Source organism: Sabethes cyaneus, chromosome 1, assembly GCF_943734655.1.
Source record: "Sabethes cyaneus chromosome 1, idSabCyanKW18_F2, whole genome shotgun sequence".
Lineage (NCBI taxonomy): Eukaryota > Metazoa > Arthropoda > Insecta > Diptera > Culicidae > Sabethes > Sabethes cyaneus.
The window spans coordinates 161017068-161038560 of record NC_071353.1 but is presented as its reverse complement, the minus strand read 5'-3'; positions in this window follow the sequence as shown (position 1 = coordinate 161038560).

Sequence of the window (21493 nt, the reverse complement as noted above, 5' to 3'; positions counted from 1 at the left end):
CAATAGCGGTCCGAGGTTACTTCCTTGTGGCACACCAGAATAGTTACAAAACTCGCTAGAGAAGACATCGCCTAGTTTTACTGAGAGGCGACGAATAACCAGGTATGATTTTAACCAGTTCACAAAATTTGATGCCGCACCCATAGAAGCCTAGAATCAAGAAGCTGGGCTAAAAGCAGTTTGTGATCCACACGGACGGAGGCGGCTTTCAGATCAGTATATACTGTGTCGATTTGAACACCGTTTTCAAGGTTTTGTATGCAATATGATATAAATTCCACCATATTAGTGATAGTAGATCGCCCAGGGTAGAATCCATGCTGATCACAGGAAATGTCTCGCTAATGTATGAGTTAGTTGCTTGTTCACAAGAATCTCAAGCAGTTTAGAGCCACTGCTCAAAGAGGTAATACCACGGTAATTGGTCACATCGCCGTCATATTTGGCCAGCATATGCAGCGATATAACAGGAGGGAGCGTGATGTAATATCCAATTATGAAAAAGCGACTGCGTTTCTCTTGCATTCGGACCGATGGCAGTTGGCAAGTGACTGGGAGACAAGAACAATGGAGGGTCTGAAAAAGGGGAGCATCAGCACTAAGGGAAGAGGTCGAATTAAGGAAAAAAGTTTGTTACTCTTTTGTAATGGAACAATAATATTTTGATGGTACTATTGTACTATTTTTTCCAAATAATTTCATCGTTCTTTTTTTAGAGAAATCGATGGTGTCCGTGCATAGAGGCCTGTCCGGCCATACAGGCCTTCCCCCTTTATAAGTAGTTGTAAGACAAAAGAGGAGAGAGCGGGTTGACCCCCCGACGTTTCGGAAATTTCCGAAATGAAGATAAACGTGCAAGTGGCTGGAAGAGTTAACTGAGGTAGCCTGTGACAATCCTTTGAATGTAACATCATAACTCCGGAACGCATGAACGGTTCTTCAGCAAATCAGAAAATCACCCCATAGGAGATAAAAGAAGGAGTGCTCCCAAAACAAGAAGGAATGTCTAAAAAAAGACAATAAAGGTTTTGTTTGTCTTCCATTATGTGAATTTCCGCATCAATAACAGATGTTCAAGTGACTGGGAGATAAGAAGGGTGTCCGAAATAAACGCAGGAGGCCATTCACAAGGGGGAAGGCTCTAATAAAGAAAAAAGCCTTTGTTTTTCTTTCTTTATAGGGATTCTACTGCTTCTTCAGATGTACAAGTGGTCGAGAGACAAAGGGGCTCCAATTAAAATCAGGTACTTAGCTAGTCTTCTAAATCATAAGAGTAAACGTATGATCCCCCATACCTCCGGAACACCAGGACCTTTCTCTATTAAACTGGGCATTCGTGTTCCTTGACATGAGCGGATGGTCGTAGGATTGACAGGAAGGGGCGCAGGGTCCCGCCAAGAGGGGGAGGTCCAAATAAGTAAAAGGGGCGGCGATTTTCATGCACTCAGACCAATTACAAATGTACAAGTGGTTAGGAGACAAGATTGGTGAGTCTGAAAAGGGAGAAACGAATAAAAGGAAAGGCAAAGTAAGGAAAAAAGGCTGCGTTTCTCGTTCATGAAAGAAATTTTTGGAGAAAATAAAAGTATAGATGACGGTAGTATAAAAGGGGAAGCCGACAAGTGAGGAAAGGAGCTCCAAATCAGGCAAAATCGTATGGCTGGAACATAAAAGAGAGGGGGTAATTTTCTCAAGAGGGTCCCAAGTGGTCGGTCCAAATCTTTCAAACGCATAAAAGTGAATACATGTTTGTATGTATATTTGTATTATATGCACCGCCATAACTCCGCAATGTCTGGACGAATGTTCGTCAAATTTGGCATACACGTGCCTTAACATAAGTAATCAGCATCGGGGGGTTAACGAAAGTGGGTGATCCCTAATAAGGGGCGAGGAGTTTCAAGGAAAAAGAGCTTTTTTCGTCTTGCCATTATGCGAATTTCCAGATCAATAAAAGATGTACAAGTGACAGGAAGGCAGAGGGGCTCGAAGTAAGATCGGATCCTCAGCAAGTTAAAAATAGAACTTGTTTGCTTATTTGTCTTTTTATCTAATAGTGTAAAAAACCTTTTTTACATACTACTTCCAAAAGCACAGTTAGTGATAGTTCTAAGAATTTAACACTTATTACAATCAAAAACAAAGTATTAAACAAACATGAAAAGAAAAAGCAATCAGAAACAGAAAATTGCAAACTGCAAACTGCTGATCGAAAAAAAATCACGCGGAATAAAGCATTTAAAATTAGACGGAATTTAAAACTAAACCTACTGAAAAACTACTGAACCGATCGGCGTGAAAATTTGCATGTAGGGGTTTTTGGGACCAGGGAAGGTTCTTATGATGGTTAGAAACCCCTCACCCCACTAAGAGGGGGGGCTCTCATACAAATGAAATACAAATTTCTGCATAACTCGAGAACTTATCGAGCAAATGGAACAAAATTTGATATGTGCGTGCTTTTGGAGACAAGAAATTTTTCAATGGTAAATTGAGACCCCTCCTCTCTTAAGGAAGGGGGGCTCCCATACAAATGAAATACAAATTTCATTTGTAAACCGAGAAGTAATCAAACAAATGGAACCAATTTTGGTACGTTGGGGTTTTAGGAGACACAAATTTTTTCTACGGTGAATTAGGACCCCTATCCCCTTTAGGAGGGGGAGCTCCCATACAAATGAAAACCAAATTTCTTCATAATTCGGGAAGTAATCAAGCAAATGGAAGCAAATTTGGCATGTGGCTTCAGGTTTCAGGAGGCAGAAATTATTTCTATGGTGAATTAGAACATCTCTCGCCTTTAGGAGGCGGGGGGGCTCCCATACAAATGAAATACAAATTTCCTCATAACTCGAGAAGTGATTGAGCAAATGGAAGCAAATTTAATATGTGGGGGTTTTAGGAGGCAGAATTTTTTTATGGTGAATTAGGACCCCTCCCCCATTTAAAAGGGGGGGAGCTTCCTTACAACTGACATACAAATTTCCTTATAACTCGAGAACTAATCAAGCAAATGGAACCAAATTTGATATGGGGGGTTTTTGGAGGCATGAATTTATTTTATGATGGTTTGAGATCCCCCATCCTAGTGGTAGGGAGATAAGGACTTTCATACAAATAAAACAGAAATTTTTGCATAACTCAAAAACTAATCGAACTCCAGAAATTTTAGACTTCCATTAAACATTAGTCAAAGGTTTTCCATGAAATGGTACATTCCGCGTAAGGTTTTTCACGAAATGGTACTCGGCGAAATGTTTTACAATCACGGCGAATATTGCTATCCACTTTATTTTATCTGGTTAGGTAATAGGGATATTATTTTCTACTTTACTGGGCGGATAAATTGCAACTTTGTGTAATAAACTACTTCAGGTTGAACTCCTCAGAAACTTGCAAAACTCGAGATTGTGACAAAGGTCATCCGAGATTCACGATTTATGTATAACACAGTATAGTTTGTGGCAATACGAAGTTTGTCGGTTCAACCAGTTTAAAATAAAAAAAGTGCTAGTTAACTTTAAAAATTGCCGACAGAAAAAAGTCCATCAAGGCTTTAAGTATGGCAAAAGCAAACTAGCTTTAAGTTTGGTGTGCGAAGATGATCGCTTCCCCAGTCCCCCGATCTCTTGAAAACCCTAGGAAATCACCTGAGTCTATACAATATGTTCCGAGAAAATATTTACAGACTGCAAAGATTGCGACGCACGAAGGATCAACGACGAAAGCGCGCATTGCTTGCCATCCTAGAGTCCCGGCGGCTGTCAGGATTTTCCGATTCCACTAGTAAAATGTTTGCTTGCCTTGCCTGCCTGTACCTGCTGCTCGGCAGCTGCATCAGGAAATCGTCAAAGTGATGTAAGAGTAGTGCATTTACTATAGTGCGGTGTGTGCGTGCGTGTGGGTGTGTGCACTCAAAAGACACATTGAACAAATACGACAAGGAACGAAGGAAAAGTTACGTGCCGGTTTTCCTGAACCGAGCCGATTTTTTTTCTAGAAATGTGCTTCCGACACATGGCAACCCTGGATTGGGTTTAGAAGTTTCACGGGTGGATCTGATGATGGGGATGATGGTACGGGGATGCAATTTAGAATCGAACGAATCGGTGTAGCATCGGTTCGAGACTATGTCGAGTTTCTCACGTGTGAGTGTGTCTCATCTCCGGTAGTAGAAGAGATCCTATCGTCCGGTTGCTTGCCAGCCAGGGGGCGATGAAGTTGGGAATCGATTTTGCTTGAAACAGTTTATTTGAAACAAAACCGATTTCCGGTTGAAGAAATACGTTATTATCGGCGTTATTAGCAAACAGTATTGTTCAAGACAGACTGTTGCGAACAATAGCCGAGATACCAGGTTCAGGTCGGATAATTGGCTCAACTTGGACTGCAGCAGCAACAGCAGCAGACCACTCACCAACTAAGAAACCTCAACGGGACAAGCCGGAAACTGAGTTATTTTCTGAATTAGTTAAATTATTACTATTTCTGCTCCACAATATCAGCAATTTGTATCACTAACTGAATCGCATCCGTCCCGGCAGGAGAAGGAGGCGGACGATCAGTCCTTTCTCTTCCAAGCCGGCCACATCAAATTCGATTGATTATGTTTCCGAATAGAATACTAACCCCAAACAAAATTGGTTTCCATCCTTCGGACCGAAAAGAGAAAAGGACCGAACCAGCACACCGCACCGCACCGCGTGTTCGACGGGAATGGGACAAGTGTATGCAAATTTTACTCTTCTGTATCACTTCCCCAGTTCTTCATCCACCAGTGAATCGGTTTCTAAACCCTGCACCATCATTTATTTGAAAAGGGGATCGAAGCGAAAGTGTAGCGCCAGAACCAATGACCACCGTTTGACGAAATGTGCCATTAGGTGAGAGAAAATGGGAAATTTCATTTTGAGAACCACTTTGTCACTACATTCTGGCCACCCGTTCGAGCGGGATGCTCGTCCCGGGCCCCGGTCCCGGTGGCCGAATTCGAATGTTTATTTATGAAGTTTCCGTCCCGGCAACCGTCGTTGGGGGAATCAGGATTCAGGGTGCGTGGATTGTTTTAGCTTTAGCATAAAACTTTGTTTTGCAAATCATCCCGTTTGTCGTTGCAGGTCGGTCCCTACCGGGGGTACTCCGCTCGTGAAGAAGTGCCACCAGCAGTTTGCGGATTTTAAAATTCCATGAAAGCAAGTGAATTTGTTAACACGCGTGAGAACATGTCTAATCTCTTCTTGCCACATGCATACATATCTATATATGTATGAACGGAGCTGAACAGCACTCTGCTCTGCTGCCGTTCGGGTCCGGGGAAAATTCCGTGCAGACGACAGCAGCACGAGCAGCGCACATCCGGCGGGGTGACCACATTCGAGCAAAAGTTTTAATTTTACTTTTATGGAGAGTAGATTCAATTTGGCACTCTGTCTCGCTACAATTGTCACCGCTGCGGCGCGGTGGGACCAACGCGACGGCGGGATAGGATAGTGAAGCAGCCTTGCACCACTTGGTTGCACTTCACAGAACAATTTCGCTAAACAACTGTAACAGCGAATAACGAAACGATGTGTGGCCACCGCCGCGCGCCGGCCGCCACGGAAGTTGTCGTGCCAGTCGGTGCAGCAAGTAAGTGGGAGTGCGAACTAACTCCCGCAGAGCCGGGCTGAACTGATGGTGAAATTTCATTAAGCTGTGCGAATAATTGAGAAAAAGTTGAAAAATTTAATAACATATTCGGGTTAAGTGTTTGTTTGGACACAATGTTCGGGATGGTAGGGGGGAGGATGTTGTGCGGAAATATTTTTTGCCACCGTTTAATGCAGGAATCTCAAGTGACTGTCAGACAATAGAGCACGTAAAGTTAAAATTTACTCTAGCCCAGCAACAACTCTAGTTGAAAACTTCATTAGTTAAAGCAAATAAAACAATCATATCGCCAGCAATGAAGCACTAGCGATATGATTGTTTCATAATACCTATTTCACATTAAAAATTATTGAGTTAAAATACACAAAAATTTACATTCCATTACCTTTCGTACTGGACTGCAGTTTTAAATTAATTATCATAGATGTTTTACTTTCAGGACATCAGTTTGATATAGCTTTAATATAAATAAATTATCATCAAACTGTTAAAAGAAGCCGTTGCCATGGTTTGCAAGTATTGTCAACAGCTATTTGTTGCGAGTAAGTAAATGAAGCGTCCATAATCAATTGTGGGATAAAAGCGTTAAAGAGCTCGGGTGTGGTACCTTACTAGTAGTGTCGCGATCAACTATAAAATTAGTGTAGTAATTGAAATGAAATATTATATTCCGTTACCTTCGTTTTCGTACAAGACATTAGGTTTTAGTAGATTCTAATAGAATATCGATACAAACTGTCGAACTTAAGGAACGGTTACTCACTTGACAAACAAATTTTTAACAATTTTTTCGTTCAGGACATCAATTTCGTTTAGTTTGACAAGAAAGAATATACATAGTTGGTGACCTGTTGGGACAGGAAGGTCTGGTTACAAGTGTTCAGCAATGGAAACGATTGAAGTCGCAGGTATATATGACTAGCTGACCCGACAAACTTCGTATTGCCACAAATTAACCTGTGTTGTACATAAATCATGAATCTCGGATGATCTTTGTCACAATCTCGAGTTTTGCAAGCCCCCCAGTGGGCGGCGCTTCCGACGGCGGGTCACCGGCAACACTCGCGACCGTCTCGTCCTGAATGATCTAGTGTTACTATAGATAGTTTTTGTGATCTTGTATTGACTAATGTTTTATGGAAGAGTCTCGAATTTTTCGAGTTCGATTAGTTTTTGAGTTTCGCTTTGATTTCTGTTGAGTTGAGTTTCGTTTTGATTTCTGTTTTATTTGTATGAGAGTCCATATCCCCCACCACAGGGGTGAGAGGACTCTAACTATCGTAAAATAAATTCAAGGTTCCAAAATCTCCCACATGCCAAATTTGGTTCCATTTGCTTGATTAGTTCTCAAGTTATAAGGAAATTTGAATTTCATTTGTATGGGAGCTCCCATCTTAAAAGGGGAAGGGGTCGTAATTCACCATAGAAAAAATTTCTGCCATCTAAAACTCCTACATGCCAAATTTGGTTCCATTTGATTGATTAGTTCTCGAGATAGAGGAAATTTGCATTTCATTTGTATGGAAGCCCACCCTCTTAAAGGGGAGATGGGCCATAACTCGCTTTCTAAAGAAAAGAGGGGTCTCAATTCACCATAGAAAAAAATCTTGCGTCCAAAACCACTTACATGGCAAATTTGGTTCCATTTACTTGATTAGTTCTCGAGTTATGAGGAAATTTGTTTTTCATTTGTATAGGACCCCCCCCCCCCCTCTTAAAGTGGGGAAATCCATAGAAAATATTCTTGCCTACAAAAACACCCACATGATAAATTTGGTTCCATTTGCTTGATTAGTTCTAGAGTTATGAGGAAATTTGTATTTCGTTTGTATGAGAGCCCCCCCTCTTAAAAAGGTAAGAGGTCCTAATTCATCATAGAAAAAATGGTTGCCTCCAAAAACACCCACATGCCAAATATGGTTCCATTTGCTTGATTAGTTCTCGAGTTATGAGGTAATTTGTATTTCATTTGTGTAGAAGCACCCCCTCTAGAAGTTGGGAGGGGTCCTAATTCACCATAGAAAATATTTTTACCTCCAGAAACCTCCACATGCCAAATTTGGTTCTATTTGCTTGATTAGTTCTCGAGTTATGAGGAAATTTGAATTTCATTTGTATAGGAGCCCCCCCCCTCCTAAAGCGGGTAGGGGTCCCAATTCATCATAGAAAAAATTTTTGTCTCCAAAAACACCCACGTGCCAAATTTGGTTCCATTTGCTTGATTACTTCTCGAGTTATGATGAAATTTGTATTTCGTTTGTATAGGAGCCCCTTCTCTTAAAGTTGGGAGGGGTCCTAATTCACCATAAAAAATATTCTTGCCCTCGAAAACTTTCACATGCCAAATTTGGTTCCATTTGCTTGATTAGCTCTCGAGTTATGAGGAAATTTGTATTTCATTTGCATAGGAGCCCCCCCTCCTAAAATGAGGAGGGGTCCCAGTTCATCATAGAAAAAAATTTTGTCTCCAAAAACACCCACGTGTCAAATTTGGTTCTATTTGCTCGATTAGTTCTCGAGTTATGAGGAAATTTGTATTTCGTTTGTATAGGAGCCCCCCTCTTAAAGTGAAGAGGGGTTCTAATTCACCAAGGAAAATATTCATGCCCTAGCAAACTTTCACATGCCAAATTTGGTTCCATTTGCTTGATTAATTCTCGAGTTATGAGGAAATTTGCATTTCATTTGTATAGGAGCCCCCCTTCCTAAAGTGGGGAGGGGTCCCAATTCATCATAGAAAAAAATTTTGTCTCCAAAAACACCCACGTGCCAAATTTTGTTCCATTTGCTTGATTAGTTCTCGAGTTATGAGGAAATTTGCATTTCGTTTGTATAGGAGCCCCCCCTCTTAAAGTGGGGAGGGGTCCTTATTTACCATAGAAAATATTCTTGCCCTCGAAAACTTTCACATGCCAAATTTTGTTCCATTTGCTTGTTTAGTTCTTCAGTTATGAGGAAATTTGTATTACATGTGTATAGGATCCCCCCCTCCTAAAACGGGGAGGGGTCCCAATTCATCATAGAAAAAATTTTTGTCTCCAAAAACACCCACATGGCAAATTTGGTTCCATTTGCTACATTACTTCTCGAGTTATGAGGAAAATTGTGTTTCTTTGGTACAGGAGCCCCCCCCTCTTAAAGTGGGAAGGGGTCCTAATTTACTATAGAAAATATTCTTGCCCTCGAAAACCTTCACATGCCAAATTTGGTTCCATTTGCTTGATTAGTTCTCAAGGTTTGAGGAAATTTGTATGGAAGCCCCCCCTTTTAAAGAGGAGAGGAGTTATAATTCCCCTTATAAAGAGGGGAGGGGTCTCAATTTACCATAGAATAAATTCTTGTCACCGAAAACACCCACATGCCAAATTTTGTTCTATTTGCTTGATTAGTTGTCGAGTTATGCAGAAATTTGTGTTTCATTTGTATGGGAGCCCCCCCTCTTAGTGGGAGGAGGGGTTTCTAACCATTACTAAAACCTTTCCTGGCCTCAAAAAACCTCTACATGCATATTTTCATGCCGATTGGTTCAGTAGTTTTCGATTCTATAAGGAACATACGGACAGACAAACAGACATAAATCCTTCTTTATAGGTATAGATTGTTTTCCCTGACTTGGCAAGCAAAAATGTGCTGGCACATGATTGGTTGATGCATCTATAATGACAATGCTTCCCGTTTATGCATTTGTAAATAGTGAATATTTAAAGATGAATTGTTTTCACTATATCGTTTAACTCGCAGAGATTTCGGATCATATTGGTTGAGAAATACACGAGTTATTATTATTTTTTCGAAACGCCTGCATTTTGTTTTTTTTTTTTTTTGAATGCCACTACCACCTCGATTTTTTTGCAGAGTTGCAGAAAACGACAGGACAGGCTGAAAATGACAGAAATATAATCGAAAAATGACAAAAAATGACGGAAAAGTCAGAGAAAAGCGGAAAGAAAAGACAAAAATGACAGGATACAAAGAGCAAAACGACGGAAATACGACAGAAAACACAGAGGAATATCAGAAAATAGTTGAATTGAACATTTTAAAAAATAAATGAAAAATAACCAAAAAATTATTGGAAGATAAGAAAATAGAAATAAAATTATAGAAAGTCTGTCCAAAAAAAAAAACTAAAAATGACTACATAGCAACTGAAAAATGACAGAAAAACAAAAAAAAAGTAAAACAGGAGCGGCAACGTCATTTTACGTCAACAGAATAATAGAAATATGAAAAAAATATTACAGTAAAACAGCAGCAAACTGACAGAATCGTAGATAGAATGAAACAAGGAAACATGACAGAAAACTTAAAAAAATGAGAAAATGGCAAACAAAACACAGAAATATCGAAAAACGAAAAAATGACAAAGAAATAAAATCCAAAATTAGTCGAGGACGATTGGAAAAAAATGACAATCAAAAACTGATAAAAAAGGACCAAACTATGATCGATTTTTTTTTATAGAATTACAGAAAACGACAAGATAGGCTTAAAATGACAGAAATAATAATCTGAAAATGACAGAAATTAATAATCTAAAAATGACGGAAAGTTGTCAAAAAGGGACATAAAAACGAAGAATACAGCAAGAGATGTGGTCTATAAAACCTAGACAAGATTGGCACTTATCATTAGAAGTAGGAAACCAGGAAAAGTCAGGTTGATCTGGGAGGCAGTGCTCTTCGAACCAAAGCATGCAGATTTTAGTGACGACCTAATCTAATATTATAAACGCCGTATACAGCCTATCAATCCCAGTCGTGTGTTTTGTGTTATGACCATAAGACGGGTTTTGGCTTGCTCAAGGCTGCTGGACTTGACCAACAAACAAAATTACAATGAAATAAACAACTTTCTACAGATGGACAACTTCGAGTAATAAACCAGTAATTGCACGAAATTACGAATAAAATCACCAAAAAGAAATTTTCTTTTGGCGCCTCAAGCGGGAGGACCATGGGAACGCATGATCAAATCGGTGAAAACAATGTAGTACTCGAATTCGAGTGTGCGATTGGCACTGGTACAAAGGCCAAGAGAAACCGTTAAGTGACCACCTACCAAGCTGCCACTACTTAACGATCAAGATATACCAAGAAAGCCAAAATTGAAAAACTCAGGCGTACCGGAACAGCGCGGACGGACAACGAGCTGCTGTCGAGCCCACTGTGCAGTGCAGTATTGACTACATCCAATATATACAATCACATCTGTCCAGTCGAATATTTTTCACAATTTGCGTTTCATTTTTCTCAGGTAAATCAATATTCGTTGTTCACAAAAAAAATGTAAATTCTGCTGTAAATTCATCAGAGTTGTCAGTGGGAGAGAAAAAATCGAAAGAAAACATTAGAAAGTTTGACAGGGGGAAACAATCTATTGAACTCTCTAGTTAAAGACCAATCTCGTGTTTTTGTCTTGACCTTCAATGAGGTCAGGCATATAATTAAATTTTTATAACAGTAGTTTTTTTACAATCAACGTAATTCAATGACTCTATCTAATACTAATTTTGTGTTCTTTCCCCTTCACGCCTCGTTCCTGTTTTCTTTGGAACTCTATCAATATCTTTGTTTCATTACTTTCTTCTACCGCTCCCTACGTTCATTGTAAAGTGAAGGAGTTTCCGGAGCCAAAAGTGATAAACTGAATGAACTGGGAAAATTCAATATGTAGGCCAAAAACATATTAGGTCGTTCAAGGGCAGGTGGGACTCCCACATTATTTCGGTTGGTACCCAAATGGTTTTGCAATTAAACTACTGCCGCACCGTTGTATTAGGTAGTTTTATATCCAATTTTGTCATTCCAGAATTAACTATTCGATACACGCACACATACGCTCCCCCGCCGACGTTATTTTTGTATGATTGCCCTTTGCTTCTACCACCGAGAAGATAGAAGGTTATCAACTATAGTGCGAAAGAAGCGAACAGTCAGTTGACAGCAAGTTCAGTGTATACCACACCGGGTGCGTTCTTAACGTAGGACTACGTCTTACGGCAAGGTTTGGGATAGTGTCAATCCAAAAAATCAAAAAATGCGAGCGTCGCAAAAAAATTAAAGATTTAGAACGCTAATAGCACTGCCAATTATGAATGGATTTCGATGGTTTAAATACCAATCGATTCATATAATAGATGTCACAATTATGTGGATTTTATAACAATCGCCATTTTCGATCACTAAACAGGAAAAAATTACGAGTACAAATATCTCCATACATTTTCTTCGTGATTACCTTGCTTCACAGGCAGGGACGACAGTTTAACACACCATCTGTTTAGTGGAAACCAAACCTAACAGGTCGAAATTTTTTTTACGATGTTGAAACCTATACTAATTTGTTATCTGTGCTTGAGAAGTACGCCAGAGCGCAAAACCACCCCTTTTCATCAACCGATTGTATCGTTTAAGCATTAAATCTAGTCCAATTTGCTGTCCTGAAAGTAAAATAACATAAAAAATGAGCGGTGGTCCTTTCCTTTTGCCAGATTGCTTCCATATACTGCAGAAATTTGTTCGAAACTGTTGTCTTGCACGGAAACAGGAATGTGACGTGACGCAGCAATTCTCTAGCCGAGGAAGTCAGTGTTTTCTTATCCGAGAGTAGTTTTTGAGCGTTTCATTTAGTGCTTTACGTCACTTAGTGGCTTGCAATTCTTTACATAATTTCAATTGTATTTCTGTCAAGCATGAGCTGAACAGTAGAGTGTCGAAAAGAACTAGTAATATGCGGTGGACGTTAGCTAATTGATATTTTAACTGGCTGTCTACATGTTAGTTGTAAGACAATTATACTTCAAATCAATCTATCACAATGAATGGTGTTATCAACATTGACGAATTCGAATCAGTGTTGTAAATGATAACCAAGAATAGTTATTTATTTTTTCGGTTTAACCGTAGTTAACCGTAAGCAAGAAGGAAACTTCGTCATCCTCATATCAGTTTCAAGCCAGTTACTTAAAGTTGACTATTGTCACAAGTCATACAAAATGTGAAATCATCCCCAAACATTAGAAGATGTGTAATTGTGGTCCGATGGTTTAACTCTTAGTGGAACTACACACTCTAAGAAACTGATAAAAATGATATACAGAGTACAGACATGTATATAAACGTTTTAAGGCAATTATTACAATATAGTAAATTGTCAAGGATTGTTGAGCCTTCGTGATCAAACGTGAACTCCTCTAGTTCATTCCTCTAGGCACAAGATCTCCATACTTTTTCTGTTTTACTTGTCTCCGACTCTGTCGCTGTCCAACGCAAACTTTTTTTTTGTAAAGTGAAGGAGTTTCTGGTGTGAAGAATGATAAACTGGCTGATCCGGGAAATCGCGATATGTAAGCTAAAAACTACAAGGTATACAGCCCTAAGGGTTCTACGAAAGAGTGACGTAGGACTATATCAGATCATTAGCTCAAAGACTAATGCAAACTGCATGTTTAGAGAAACTGTGAGTGCCATTATGTGAATGTTAAAAAGATAAGATCGAAATATTCAGATTCAATTCTTCATTGAATGCAATATGGATTTTGAAAATACGTGGACGGGGGTTCATAAGTACAACGCCTGCAACCAATGTTTGCGAATCGGGCGAGAAGTCAACCAAGCCTACTCACATGCGAAAGAGTATGAGAAACATAGCATTCAACACTTACGCCGCACATGCAGACTTAAAAGAAACAGCCGCCGGCCGATGCTGTGTGCAGACATTCTGCTTACCACACACTCGCGCACGCACATCTTCACATCGTCTTCCTGCATAGCTTATTCCCGAGTCAAAAAAACTCGTGGGGAATCAGCTGTCCGTGAGGCTGGTGGTGCACTGGGATAAAAATTTTGCATTACTTTTTCTTCTTCATTATCTTCGCCCTCGATTCTACTCGCCGGCGGTAGTACGAGCCATTGTGAGTAATCGGTATCAACAGTGACGACTGTGGCTGTTAGCTAAACACACAGTCGCAAAAACTCGTTGCAGTGTATGAAGAAAAAAGAGCAGGAGTTTTAAAGGGATGCTTTTGTCGGCGTGTTCGATAGAATGAGTACGCATGTGTGATAAAATTAGACGACACGAGTGTGGGCTTCGCAACACTTCCTGCGACCATTGAGATATAGTTTTTTTTAATCACTTGTGTGCATTATAAAGGTAATGAATATTGTAATGAATATGATTAGGCGTAGCTTGACATGTTTCAATAATCTTACTTTAACGCGCTTGTGGCCTTTAAAAGGGTCATTGGTTACAAATAACATTAAAGCCAAAGCACGTTCATCGCAAATATGAAGTGCCATTCGAATGTGCTTCTCTTTTGACCTAAATGGCAACAGGCACGTAAGTTAGTGGCGTCGATTCACTGTCTCTTGCCCGAGAAGGTTTTACTAGTTTACTTTCACAGCTTACCACTTGTTACATAGCAGAAACTATGGCACATACGCAAAAATTTCTATTTTATTTGTATGAAAGTTCTTATCCTCCTACCACAGGGTTGAGGAGTCCGTCTCAAACCATCATAAAATAAATTCATGCCTCCAAAAACCCCCAGATACCAAATTCGGTTCCATTTACTTGATTAGTTCTCGAGTTATGAGGAAATTTGTATTTCATTTGTATAGGAGCCCCCTCTCCTCTTAGAAGGGGAAGGGATCTCAGCAAACTATAACAAAAATCTTACCTCCAAAAACCCCTACATGCCAAATTTGGTTCTTTTTGCTTGATTAGTTCTCGAGTTAAGAGGAAATTTGAATTTTATTTGTATGGGAGCCCCCTCCTAAAGAGGGGAAGGGTCTCAATTCACCATAGATGTGGTGTGGTGGGTATAGAATGGTTAAAAGTGGCAAAATTGGATATCTAACATAAAAGTACGGCAGTAGTTTAATTGTAAAAACATTTGGGTACCAACCGAAAGAGTGTGGGTTGGAGTCCCACCGGCCATAGAATGACCCAATATATTTTTGGTCGACATATCGAAATTTCCTTGTTCTACCAATTTATCAACCTTCGTACCAGAAACACAAAGAGTTTACGTTGAACCGCGACAGAATCAGAGACAGGTAAAGCAGAAATCTTAAATCTTAAAAAGAAAAAGAGACTTTATAGGCTAAAATCAAGCAAAGGAAACAAAAAGTTAACTTATACAATTGCCGAACACTATAAACCATTGAAGCTGCACTGTACATATTGCTAGAACTCTTAGGAGAGTGAGAAACCACCAGTAACAATAAACTTTCTCCAACTTCCTCCAGCTCATAGAAGCAGCAAGCGGCACTGGCCACTGGTTAACGCAAATCAAGATCAAGTCTAAGTTTTTTGAAAAAACAAAAATGCAAAAGTGGGCTGTTAGGTGGAGAAAAGTCACAGGAATTGAGAAAACACCATTATTTACATACATTCCAGTGTTGCTGGACACCATCTCCACCTACTTTGTCAATTCGCTGTCACCAGTGCTCGAAAAGATTGACAGCCCTGCAGGCAGGCAAATATGAAACGCATTCAGCGCACTCAGTTTTACCCCTAGTAGTATTCTTTCATCTGTTAGCCTATGGATATGACTATTGAACTGCTGACAGTGTTTGTCTTTCTCAGTTTTCTGCCCTTCAAATCAATTCATTCATGAATTGCAGTGCTGAATGATTGCTCGAATAACCTGTTAGTCAATTTTCTTGCTTTTAACAGATATTTTAGATCTCCTAGTTTAGTTTTATAAACTGTCTTCTTTTTAAAATCAATCAAAACCTGGCTTAAGCAAATTAATTAAAACTTCAGAGCAATGTTTACGTTTATTGTGATTTCGTTTGCCGTTGTCGGCCGATCAAAATGAATGAGCGATTCACATTTGATTTCATTCACTATTGTAGGGAATGAATGAATGTAGAGAACAACACGAACAAGAACGCAAGTGATTGACAATGCTGAGTTCATTTCATCTGTACTATAAACAGCAACGCATGAGAGTTTTTATAAGCACTGGTTGTCACACGACTGAATAATCAAGTCTCCTTTAGTGACATATTTTTCTAGCCAATTGCAAAATTTTTGGTGAAACTGGAACCAATTCACACAGTATAATATGGCAGCCAATTATTTCCCGTGGCGTTGGAAAATATCATTACTAGACTTAGAGGAAGTTAGGAGTAAAATCAAACTCTAAATTTGGAAAAATGATCGAATTGGGGAGTTGTCATTTCTCAACAAAGTTTTTGCAACATTTTTGCTCCAATCGATCGTTACGAAATGATTTCTCCAAAGAGACATAAGTATTGTGAAATCTGTTTTTCTTATACACTGAAGTCGCTTCTTACGCGGCTTTTTTTACGCGAATTTCGGAATTCGCACGGTTTTTTACGCGATTTTTGGAATTCACGCGGTTTTTTTACGTGAATTTTGGAATTTACGCGATTTTTTGAATTTACGAGGTTTTTTACACAAATTTCGGAGTTTAAACGGTTTTTTACGTGATTTTGGGAATTTACGCGATTTTTTTGGCGATATTCGGAATTTACGCGGTTTTTTTACGCGAATTTTGGAATTTACGCGATTTTCTGAATTTACGAGGTTTTTTACACGAATTTCGGAGTTTACGAGGTTTTTTACGCGATTTTCGGAATTTATGCGGTTTTTTCTATGCGAATTTCGGAATTTACGCAATTTTACGCGATTTTCGGAATTTACCCGGTATTTTACACGAATTTTGGAATTTACGCGATTTTCGGAATTTACGCGGATGTGCTCAAAACGTCTATTTTTTCGCGTAGTGTTGAAATCCAAGTTTTTTTTACGCGAAATTTTGGTTTTTTTAACGCGAATTTTGGAATTTACGCAGTTTTTTTACGCGAATTTCGGAATTAACGCGGTTTTTTTGTACGCGAATTTAGGAATTTACGCGGTTTTTTACGCGATTTTCAGAATTTATGCGGTTTTTTATGCAATTTTCGGAATTTATGCGGTTTTTTACGCGAATTTCGGAGTTTACGGGGTTTTTTTACGCGATTTTCGGAATTTACGCGGTTTTGATTTACGCGGGATGTATCCTTCGCGTAAAAAGCGACTTGAGAGTATTCTCTTTTTTTGTCTCATACTTACAGACACAGACACGTGGTTTCATTTCGTCAAAATCAACCGGTCTGGTCACTAAGATTAGAAGGTGCAGAAATGGCACTGTGCATTCGGCATTGTGCTGCCACAAAGACGGCTGTCTCTCGCCGTAAGTTATTGGGTCACCGTAAGGGAACCTATCTTTGCGAGCTTGACCCAAAATATCGAATAGGCGAAGCTGGAAAGTCCACTACAGAGTCGAGTAGAGAACCTTCGTAGTCCTACGTCAACCAAGTGGTCGTATACACTTCTCGCAGAGCATGTTTCGAAAATGGAGCATAATACCAAGGCTTTGATTTTTGTTAGGATAAAATGTTCAGCCAATAAAATAGAACTAAAAATATATAATTTTTAATTTACTAATCCTAACGGTTTTGAAACAAAAGTCGTTTCCATTGATTGGATTAAACTAATATCTAAGTTTTAACTTACACTCTCCATTAATCCAAGGTATTTAACAGATGAAAATTAAACACCAGCCTTTTCTAACTGTTGAGTATTTGCTTGATGGTTGCCGTTTCATTTCCACTTCATATAAATTATTTCATCAGAGAAAATCCAGCTGTCAGAACAATTATGATCTCATCCACAACCCTCCCCGTTGGCGAAGAAGCGATGAGCAGATTCAGTTTTTTTCTCGTGTCAAAGCTGCAATAAGCTTCATTTGATATCTCACACCAATACATTGAAATTAAAACGACCACTATCAATTGTTGAATCTACTTTTAATTTAAATTTTATTCATGAGTAAAGATATGCAAGGAGTAAAATTAATTCTTCTTCATATCAGTCATGGACTCACCTTATTTATTTTATTTATAATCAAATAAAATGTAGCAACGTTCATATAAAATGCATTTTTCATATGAAACACTTAAAATTAAAATAAATTATTAAACGATAACAACCGGCGGCGCCGGTTCGTCCGTCAAACCCCCATCAACAGTGAGTGCCCCTCCAGCATCAAAAAGTTAAACGTTTTCCATCGCTCAATTTCAGTTGAGCTTCGATTTTCCCGATCCCGTCGCCGTCGTCGTCGTCGTCGTCAAATATTGAACGGACGGGAGAGGCTCATCGGTTTCACTTCCGTTTTCCTTAATTACTGTTAATTAGATTTTTTCGGTCCATTTGGGTGTTTTTTTTTGTTTTGTTTCGCCTGTCACTTGCACCTTTCTTCCCCCTTCCACCACTTTCTCGCGTACTTCACTTCACACCGGGAAGGCTTTTTGCAAAGTTCACTGTATCAATGAGAGAGCCGTCCGCCATCGGAATCGGGGATCGGGTTGATTGATCGACAAGTAGATAATTACACGGCTCGCGGAGCGAGCTCACAAAGTTCCTAATTAGATGGTTTGACCTTTGTTCGTGTGCAAATATCCCGCGCACAACGGAACGGCGACGACGACGACGCCGAGGACGGCCTTCTGCATCTGACGTTAAACATCTTGAAGTTCCGAATAAAATTCCACGGAAAACTTTCCGGGGGGCAATTATCGATTCCCGTCCGAGTCACACCAACGGGAACCGATGCCATTCGATAAAGCCTACCAACTTGTTCGATTTTTCGATTTGTTTTCTTTTGGGGCCAAAACCACCCCCACCACCGGACCGCACCATCGACCGACCGAAGGGATTCATTTTTCATGCCATGATTGTTCGTTCGACCTTACCTTAGTCCGAAACCGCCGCCAGTTTCTCCCCGTTCGTTCGTTCCTTCGTTCCTTGGTGGTGAATGATTAATGTTTCGTTTCAGAATCCAAACGCTTTGCCAAATGTTTCACCAAATCACGGTAAAGCGTAGGAATTCTAAAGCAAACCATTATCGCATTGCTCAGCCCATGTTTCTTTCTGCCTTTCCGGAATGTGATTGCTTTCGGCTTCGGTTTCGGTCTCGGTAGAATGTTGGTGGCACTTTTTACGCACCGTCACCGTACGCGCTGGAATCGCGCAGAAGGATTACTCGGCAAACGTGGGTTAATTTCACTCCTGGGAAAAGCAAAGTGTGCTGAAAATTGCCTACTCCGCTTGAATGGAGCTATTGACAGCTATTGACAGATTGACAGATTGACAAATTGACAGATTGACAGAACTTGAATGCTCACTTTAATAGGTCAGAAAACTTTAATGTTGAAGTCCCGCAGGAAAACTGCGATTAACATACAATTGTACCTCAGTGTTTAGTTGGTAACAAAAAACGCGCGAGTAGAAGCGAATAAACGAAAAAGCCAGACTGACACAGAAACAGCGAAAGGTACAATTATTTGCGTAAATTACAGCCATAACGAGCACTAACAAGCTATACCGTGCAATAAAACTACGTCGACAGAGTAAATGAGAAGCCTTCGCTGTTTGTCGGTTGTGTTACCCGCTGCTGCTGCTGGTTGCGGTTACTCCCCCCGACTAGTCCCCTACCCCTATTCCCCCCTCCGCCAACCAGCAACTAACCGGTGAAGAATTTCACGGATTAGTATAAAATAAAATTAAAGATGGCAGCACCGGCGGCCGTTGTTTCATACGTTTCTGTTTTTTTCTTTCGCTGACTCATTCAATGCCGAGAGTAATTGCATGAAAATTCGCGGCGAAAAAGGATCCCACAGGAAATCCATCTGGCACAGGCGGCCACATTCGTGCGATTACAGCGGCAGCTAGCTAGCACTACGGAGTAGTGTCGAAAAAACAAAATGGCACAGCTAAGCTTCCCCGGGAGTCGCTCATTCAGATTCAACTTTTTGCGTTACTTTTGGCGGTAAATATTTACCGTTCTTTCATTTCTAGCGTCAGCAGCTCAGCTCGGTTCGGCTCGGCACGCTGCCGCTGGGACGAAGAAATGGCAGAACATTCCAGTCGGCACATTTTACCTCTTTTTTGAGGTGGCAGAAAATAGGTGTTGTGTGGGTGTGGACCGACCGGTACCTACAAACGGTGTGCACAGCAGGGATTTTGGCGCAGTGGCTTTGCAGGTTTGGCACACACAAACACACAAACTTCCGCACGCATACACACAGACATACACACACACAAAGTTCCACACCGGCTCGAAATTCCGGCATTCACATTCCCGGTGCGGGTATACTGCAGCTTCGTTAATTTACTTCTAATTTTCGAATTCACCGCAAAACTGCTGCTGCTGCTGCTGGTGCTGCGCTAGGCGAATCAGAAGTTTTTTTTTCAGGGAATTTTCTGGTGGGAATATTTCCGAAGTGCTCGCCCGGCTTTGGTGGCTCAAAAGCGCGAACTCGAGCTCGAGCCTGAATTGCGAAGCATCAATTGAAATTGTGCGCAGCAAGCAGTAGGTACAGCAGGATCTAGCGGAGCGAGTGGGTACACCACCGCACCGGGATTGCAAGAAATGCAAATTCATTAGCTTTCATTTTGCTGGAAACGCAGCGAAAGGAAACTGCCTGGTCATTCTTTTTTAAAGCTTTTTTTTCTCTTTGCCTGATATGAATAGCCCACTGATAGCAATATAATGGGTGGAGCTCTTGAAGCGGAGTATTGCAGGAAAACCTAGAATTACGCAGAACTTATGCAGGTGAATTCAATGGAAGGATATTGAATGTGATTCGAAACGAATTGTGAAAAATTTCCGTTTTTATTTTGACTCTTAGGGCGAAAATATTTATAAAGTATTGAAGAGACGATTGTTTCTCCAGAAATCTCTGTTTATGAATCAAGGAACCAGCCGGCTATTCTTCTTATGGTGAACATTTAACTAAAATAACAAGAGAGGAAGTATCTGATGCGAGTAAGTAATTGGATGAACTGGGAAATTTCGATGGAAAATTGATCAAAAATATATCGGGTTGTGCAATGGCAGGTGGGGTTCGCAAGCCATACAAAACTATACGTAAATAAAAAAAATATTTTTTTTAAAAACGGCAGTTTTCACAACCACCGGAGGGAACGGTAGAAGAAAATAATGAAACAAAGGTGTTGATAGTATCTCAGGGGAGACAAGGCGTGAAGGGGAAAGAGCGGAAAATTATTGTTATAGAAGTAGCGCTTATTAAGTTTGTATAACGTTCCTCTTTACGCCGGCTGGGAGACTTGTTTTAGATTCCTTAACCAATTTCCTTTGAAAACGTAGAGGTTTTTATTTCTCCTTATCATAATATTTCCGGAGACGAAATATAAAATTTTATAAAAACAGGAGCTTTTTGTAAAAATAGAGGGTGAAGTAAGGAAAGGCTCGATAAACATGATAGAGATTTTTATTTTTCTTTCACTCTTGCCAAATTTAGTCAAATTTGGTTCAAATCTGTGGAGATCGATTAATTTTTCATTTATCATCCTCTATATTCAGTTATATTTATTTTTATCGGCTGTCAGTCTTGATAAATCAGAACAGATTTTGTACTTTCTCCGACGTTTCGACTATATTTTGTAGTCTTTATCAAGGATTTAATACTGTCTGTCCTTTGTCAATTGTCTTTGTTTAGTTATTTACAAAGGACAGACAGTATTAAATCCTCACTCTATTTTCATCGTTCTCCCTCTCTCTTTCTTATTTCTCTTTATTGTTCTCTCTCTTTTATCTTTCTCTTTCTCACTTCTCGCTCGTTCTCACTTCTTTCCCTCTCCATCCATTCTCTCTTTACAAATCTACACCTTTACTGCATAAATTTTTCAAAACTATCCAAACATCTTTAAACCACTTTCAAACTCTTTCCAAACTTCAGTGAACCTACCGAGATATCTATTAGCTTCAGACTTTTTTGCCTCTCTCTAGCATCTCTTGGGTCAC